This window comes from Acanthopagrus latus, chromosome 5 (assembly GCF_904848185.1).
Source record: "Acanthopagrus latus isolate v.2019 chromosome 5, fAcaLat1.1, whole genome shotgun sequence".
In the NCBI taxonomy this organism is placed as follows: Eukaryota; Metazoa; Chordata; class Actinopteri; order Spariformes; family Sparidae; genus Acanthopagrus; species Acanthopagrus latus.
The window spans coordinates 9,641,848-9,647,703 of NC_051043.1; the positions used below are offsets into that span (position 1 = coordinate 9,641,848).

Consider the following 5,856-nt stretch of genomic DNA (forward strand, 5'->3'; position numbering starts at 1 on the left):
AGAAATCCCTGTTTGAGACAAGTGTGTCCTTTTCATACTAATATACTATACACTATTTTTTTTATACTGAACAGAAATTCGATATAGTGCTTCATTGTTTTGACTGAAGGTCCTTCTGACGGACTACAGCGGCCTTCCTTAAAAACTTACGTAGCCCACAGTCTTTCAGAACCAGTAAATCATGAAATTGTACAACATAGATATTGTTTTCTAAGATATTTACTGAAGAGCCTCACTTGAAAGCAAGTCTCTCCACCTCAGCTGTGCTGTTAGAAAATCTCCTCTTCTTTTTTACATGTGACACAAGTTTTTTTTTAGTTCACATCAGGCAACCTGGAATTGTAATCCCACCCACCTTATCTTGACAAGATAAGAAGAATCAGGTCAGTGAGGAATTGTGTGCTGCTTGTCAGTCCCAGGCTTAGCTTGAATTAAATCCCGGAGTTGTCGTCTTTTCCGGTTTGCAGTCAACACTGATCATATAACATCAACTGACAAGACTGTTTTGAATCCACACACGGTAGGTTATGTAACTTAAATTTAGTAGGTACCGACTGACAGCCATGTTATTGCTGATGGTGGGGTCAGATGTAAAGCGTAAACATGCGCCACAGTGTCATGAACAAAACGACCGTCATGCAATCAATGAGTTTCCATGTAGTCCCATGCCTCCCAGCTGCGTGGGGTGGGGTGGGGTGGCTAACGTCGCTGGATGGAGAGGGTGAGCGGAGGACTAAGCCGTCAATATGAGGTCCCGAATGACATGGACACTGAGGTTACATAACTAACTGGAACAGTATGGAGGGAGGGAAAGGTTGGTCAAAAGTGATACGTGAATCGAGCACAGACCTGAGAGAGCAGAGCAGGTGCAGAGCTGAGTGAAGGAGGGCCGACAGAAGAAAAGGGGAACATGACATCACTTTTCTCAGAAAAACATGTTGAGACAGACGACGACAGTCATGTATTTCTTGTTAACTGAGTCAATAGTTCTGTGTGAGTAGACGGTCTCGTACCGCACACAGCCCCGGGGGCCACCCATACTGTGCCCCGCTACAATACTTGTCAATATTCGGCTGTTAGGTGTTACGCACAGCTGGGAACACAGTGTTGCAGGAGTTCAGACCTCAACACGACCCGTTCTCGGATATGGATGCGAATCAATTTTGACTGCACATGCATGTGTGTGCGCGCATGTGTGTCAAGTAATAATGGTATTAGAGCAAAGTCCCCCTACTCCTCAGCAGCCACTTTGAAATCTTTTATTAATGAGAGCGACGAGACAGGAATAGAGTGCGAGACCTTCAATGAAATGCCCCTGGAGCTTCAATGTGTCACTTTGATAAAATCACAGAGAGAAACACTGACCAACATGTGAATAAAACAATTCCCTCAGGGAGGTCATCGTGGGATGATTAAGGCACTGGCCTTTGATTCAACTGTCCAGCTGTTAAGGCAAGTCTCCATTCTTATTACTTAAAGTGAATAACCAACAGGACAAGTTTGTTCAGTGCACAATCCAAACTGCATATGGGTATCGACCAAGCCCCAGATTGTCGAATACAATGCCACAATACAGCTTCACCCATCAGTTATGACCTTCTGTTTTAGAAGGTGTGGCACGTGTATGTTTGTTTGTGTGGGTACCACAGCGTGAATATCTTTTAAGCTCATTATTTGTGTGTTTCTCCATTTTTCTAGTGGAGAAAGAGCAATTTATCCCCTGCCCATTCAGCCTTGTGGCAGCTGCCTAGGCCTGTGTCACTAAGCTTGCTGGGAGAACGCCTCACCAGGAGGGATGAAGAGCCTAATGCCCCTCCAGCCTGCTGCCACAGACAGACCAGCTCTCTGACGAAGCAACCAGGAAACCAGCTCCCACAGACATGCTGTATAAATAGATCTTCCATTTTAAACACAGAAACTGGAAGGAGGGGGAACACTGCAAACTGACAGACCTGAAAATCCACAACAATTGACTGACAGACAAATTAGGCGCTAAAGCAGACAAACACAGTGGTGCAAACCCAAGAACTAGGTCAAGAAATGTGAGCAAATGTAGGAATGGAATTTAGTATTTAGTATTGTTTACTGGTGTAATTGTGTATGTATGACATCATTTCTGGTTAAAACCAGCAGTGTGTGATTTGTTGGCCACTTGAGAGCAACAGAAATAAGTTCTGAACACTGACATATCATCCCCATTTAAGTTGATAACAGTGAAGCGGTTAGAGAACACTTCATTATGCACAAACGGCAGTTACAGATGGTTCAGCATTCACTCTCTTTTAGCTCTGCTTTTGGTCTTTTCTCAACTCCTGCAAGAAAAATCTGGCTCTTGGGCTGCTAAATGCTACACTATGTTCACCAGCTAGTCTGAACAAGAGTTTTGGTTGAAAACATTGAAAACGCCACTAAAATTCTAGACAGCATGCGTCGGAATTACAATTTCAACATTATGACATTTATGTATTATGTTGCTAAGTATGTTTATCATGCTAATCAGCTAGCCGTGGCCCGACCTGGTCTAAATCTCATGTGCTAGCAGTGTGATCACTATCACCTGAGCTCCCAGTCCAGACTGCTAGCTACACAGCTAACTGAGCTAACTAGATAACTGTTGTGACTGCCTTGTCAAGATCCCTTCAAGCAGTGATGTATTTTGGGTAAATTTGGTTTATTCTGTGAAATGAAAAAAGGTTTGTAAGAAATGAATCTTCAGGCTATACCAGAATAAGACTATAAAAAATGTTCGATACTGGTAATGAAACCCGTGATTATTATTGGTGCAAAAATAACAGCCATTAATTCTCATCTGCTGAACTGGTCACTACTGCTCATACATCCAATATTGTCATTTTAAGTTTATAAAATAATGCTTAGATACTGTTACTGAAGCAAGACTTGTTGCTATCATGACGTGATGACATTGTCAAAAATACGATGGCAGGTGGAACAGGTTTAGCAGAAGTGTGTGTAAGCAATTGTGATTTCATCCTGGTGATTATGACAGTTGGAATGGGGAGTGACCGAAGACGCGTGTTCAGTCTGCAAATGCAAACGTGGCAAATGTTGGATAGCATAGAAGCGCAGTGGAGTAGGTGTGTTTTAGTGCTTCGAACCAGATCATATTTAAGCCATGGTGACACACCCACCTATGCAGCCACAGCTTCTGCACATCATTAGGCTGTACCATAGAAAACCACACAGACAGGTGTCACACTGGTGTAGGTCACCCTCCCAGCCTATGTGGTCCACTGATTTGGGGTAAATGTCTCAACATACTTACCGACTCACTGATCCTCTTTTTACTTTAACTGCGATTCATGAGAAGACAAGTCAAGGATTCACTAATGGAAGAAATGGAAGACATCTGCTATGCCGTCAGACTTAGTTGTCTCAAAACTTTTGACATTTCATCCATTTTTAATTTAAGGATACCAACAAGTTTGGGTATGTTAACAATGTTCTTTTAATAACCCAGCTAATTTTATCTGAACACACACTATTTAGTTACATTTGTTCTATGAGCCCTACAGGCCGAGACACACCAGGCCAAAGGTCGGCTGTAGGGCATTGTCAGGGCCATCAGTGAGCATCAGTGGCCCATACTGTTGGCTCTGGACACTCCTCGTTGGAGGCTTTTTGGCCGATTCAATAGAATTGGGGGGAGAAATCAGTCTGATAGGCTGTTCAGGTAAGGGCCACGTTGTTGTAGTAACCATGATTTCACCAGTTGCGCTTTCTCCTCATTTTTCTTCCCTGCCTCTTCACCAGCATCATTTGCATCTTTTTATCAGCTGATTCACGATTAGAAGCAGTTATATTAGTTTTAGCGTTGTTTTAAAAAGTGCTGCCAAACCATATCCACAGAGTGAGAGGCACTTTCCTTTCATGCAGATGCAGAACGTACAGTCTCGTTGGTCACTGACTGTAGTCTTCACAGGTGTGTTCATGTGTAGCTTTGGAGGGAGACGTGTGGCGACGATGTTCTTTGGTGTCACTTTGGTGTGTGAAGGCCTTAATGCACACTCTTAATTAAGCAGTGGCTGTGACCTACCTAATACCTCAGCCATCCAACAGGGGAGAGATCGTTATGGGTCCTTTTCAAAACACAAATACACAGTCACTGCGGGGAACCTAGATACACTAGATGATACACATTATCTCATCCATGGATGTGTGGATGTGCAGTTGTGAACTCCATCAATCATGCTGCCTGCAGAGAGGAGCCAGGCCGACTTTCTTTACGAATCCACATGTACTGCTCAGTAAAATCCCGCATTTCTCTCTACTACTTGAGGCCTCATGTCAGTGTTGTTTTGGATGCCATAGGTGGCATACCCTGGTCCCAGGCAGATGCTGGATATTCATTGCTGCTGTCAGGAGAGGTTTGGCAGGAGAGCTTTGACTTGACGGAGAGGAAATGAGGCCACCCTTGACAGGATTATCTTTTTTATCTGAGATTTTGCCATTCACCATTCACTCCTTTTGTGTGTTTCAAATGTGTCTTAAATGTGAAATAATAAAGTATATATATCTAAAAGTATCTATCTATCGATCTATCTATCTATCTATCTATCTATCTATCTATCTATCTATCTATCTATCTATCTATCTATCTATCTATCTATTTAAGTTAATACAGGATTAAGCGGACACTGACCATTTAGATGTAGTCTGTTGCACAGCAGCAATTAGTAGGTCTGTCATCTGAACACACACACACACACACACACACACACACACACACCTCTGACGTCATTCAGAAGGCATGGGTAGGCAAAGGGACTTAAGTGAATCAGATTAGAGTAAAATAAACATGATCAGGCCCTGCCATCTGCACTGGGATGGCATGGTTGCCTAGCACTGGGCACTGTTTGGACTGTCTGACGTTGACAGGCTGACGGTGGAATGTGTGCTAGTGTGCATTTGTGTGTTTATGCGGCTGTTTGTGCAGATGGCACCCCTCAAATGATGATGGATTCATTTTCCAGACGGTCTTCCAGATGAAGTCAGATTTGAATTAGCTTGTCTGTGTCTGATTGTGTGTTTTTTTTGTGCAAACTTTTCAATGTCTGTGTGTTCTGTCTTGGTTTGGCTTCAGCAGATATTTATCAGTAAGAATATGATGACTGAACGATGATGAATGTGACTTAGAGTTACTGTAACATCTGCGACGAATTGTTTCAAACATGTCGCACCCTTCTTTCAATTAAAAAAAAAAAAAAAATCTCTCTCTCAAAAATGAGAAAAGAAAGTGAGCAGCACTTGACACCGGAACAGGACTACAGAATAAAATAGAACAGATCAATTTTAGACATCTGTTTTGTGAGAATCATCGAAACTCGGCTTTTTATTCCTGAGCACTCCACATAAACACCCCTCTCATTACCTTGAGTGTGTGGGTAAGAGAGTTATTGAGTCTCAAAAGAGTCACAGCAATAATAACAGCAATATCCTGGCAACCCACATCACTGTGCTCTGTCAGTGAGACTGCTAATAGGGTTAATATGAAAGAGATGAATGGGCTTCTTCAGGGCACAACCTGAATTTAAATTACATAAACATTTCCATCAAACGTTGGGTTGTGTGTGTGTGTGTGTGTGTGTGTGTTTTTTTGTTTGTTTGTGTCTGCAAGTGTGTGTGTCTAGGAGAATGAGAGAGATGGAGAGACATGTAGGCTAGCACGTGGACCAATTTGGCATTTCACCTCAGCGCACTCGCATGCACGCACACACACACACACACACACACACACACCATTCCTAATTGGCAGCCGTGGAGAAAGTCCAGGCAAGCTAACGTTGCAGACACATCGTACAAAGGTTATCGGGCACACCAATGGGAAACAGATACGCA

At 42.9% G+C, this 5,856-nt stretch overlaps 1 long non-coding RNA gene across 1 annotated transcript; it reads left to right on the forward strand.

The window, feature by feature from the left end:
* Positions 1-216: 216 nt before the first annotated feature.
* On the forward strand, positions 217-4,115 carry LOC119019609. The gene is made up of 2 exons (XR_005075101.1): positions 217-520; positions 1,699-4,115. It is a non-coding gene; the product is annotated as an uncharacterized LOC119019609 (long non-coding RNA).
* Positions 4,116-5,856: the final 1,741 nt, after the last annotated feature.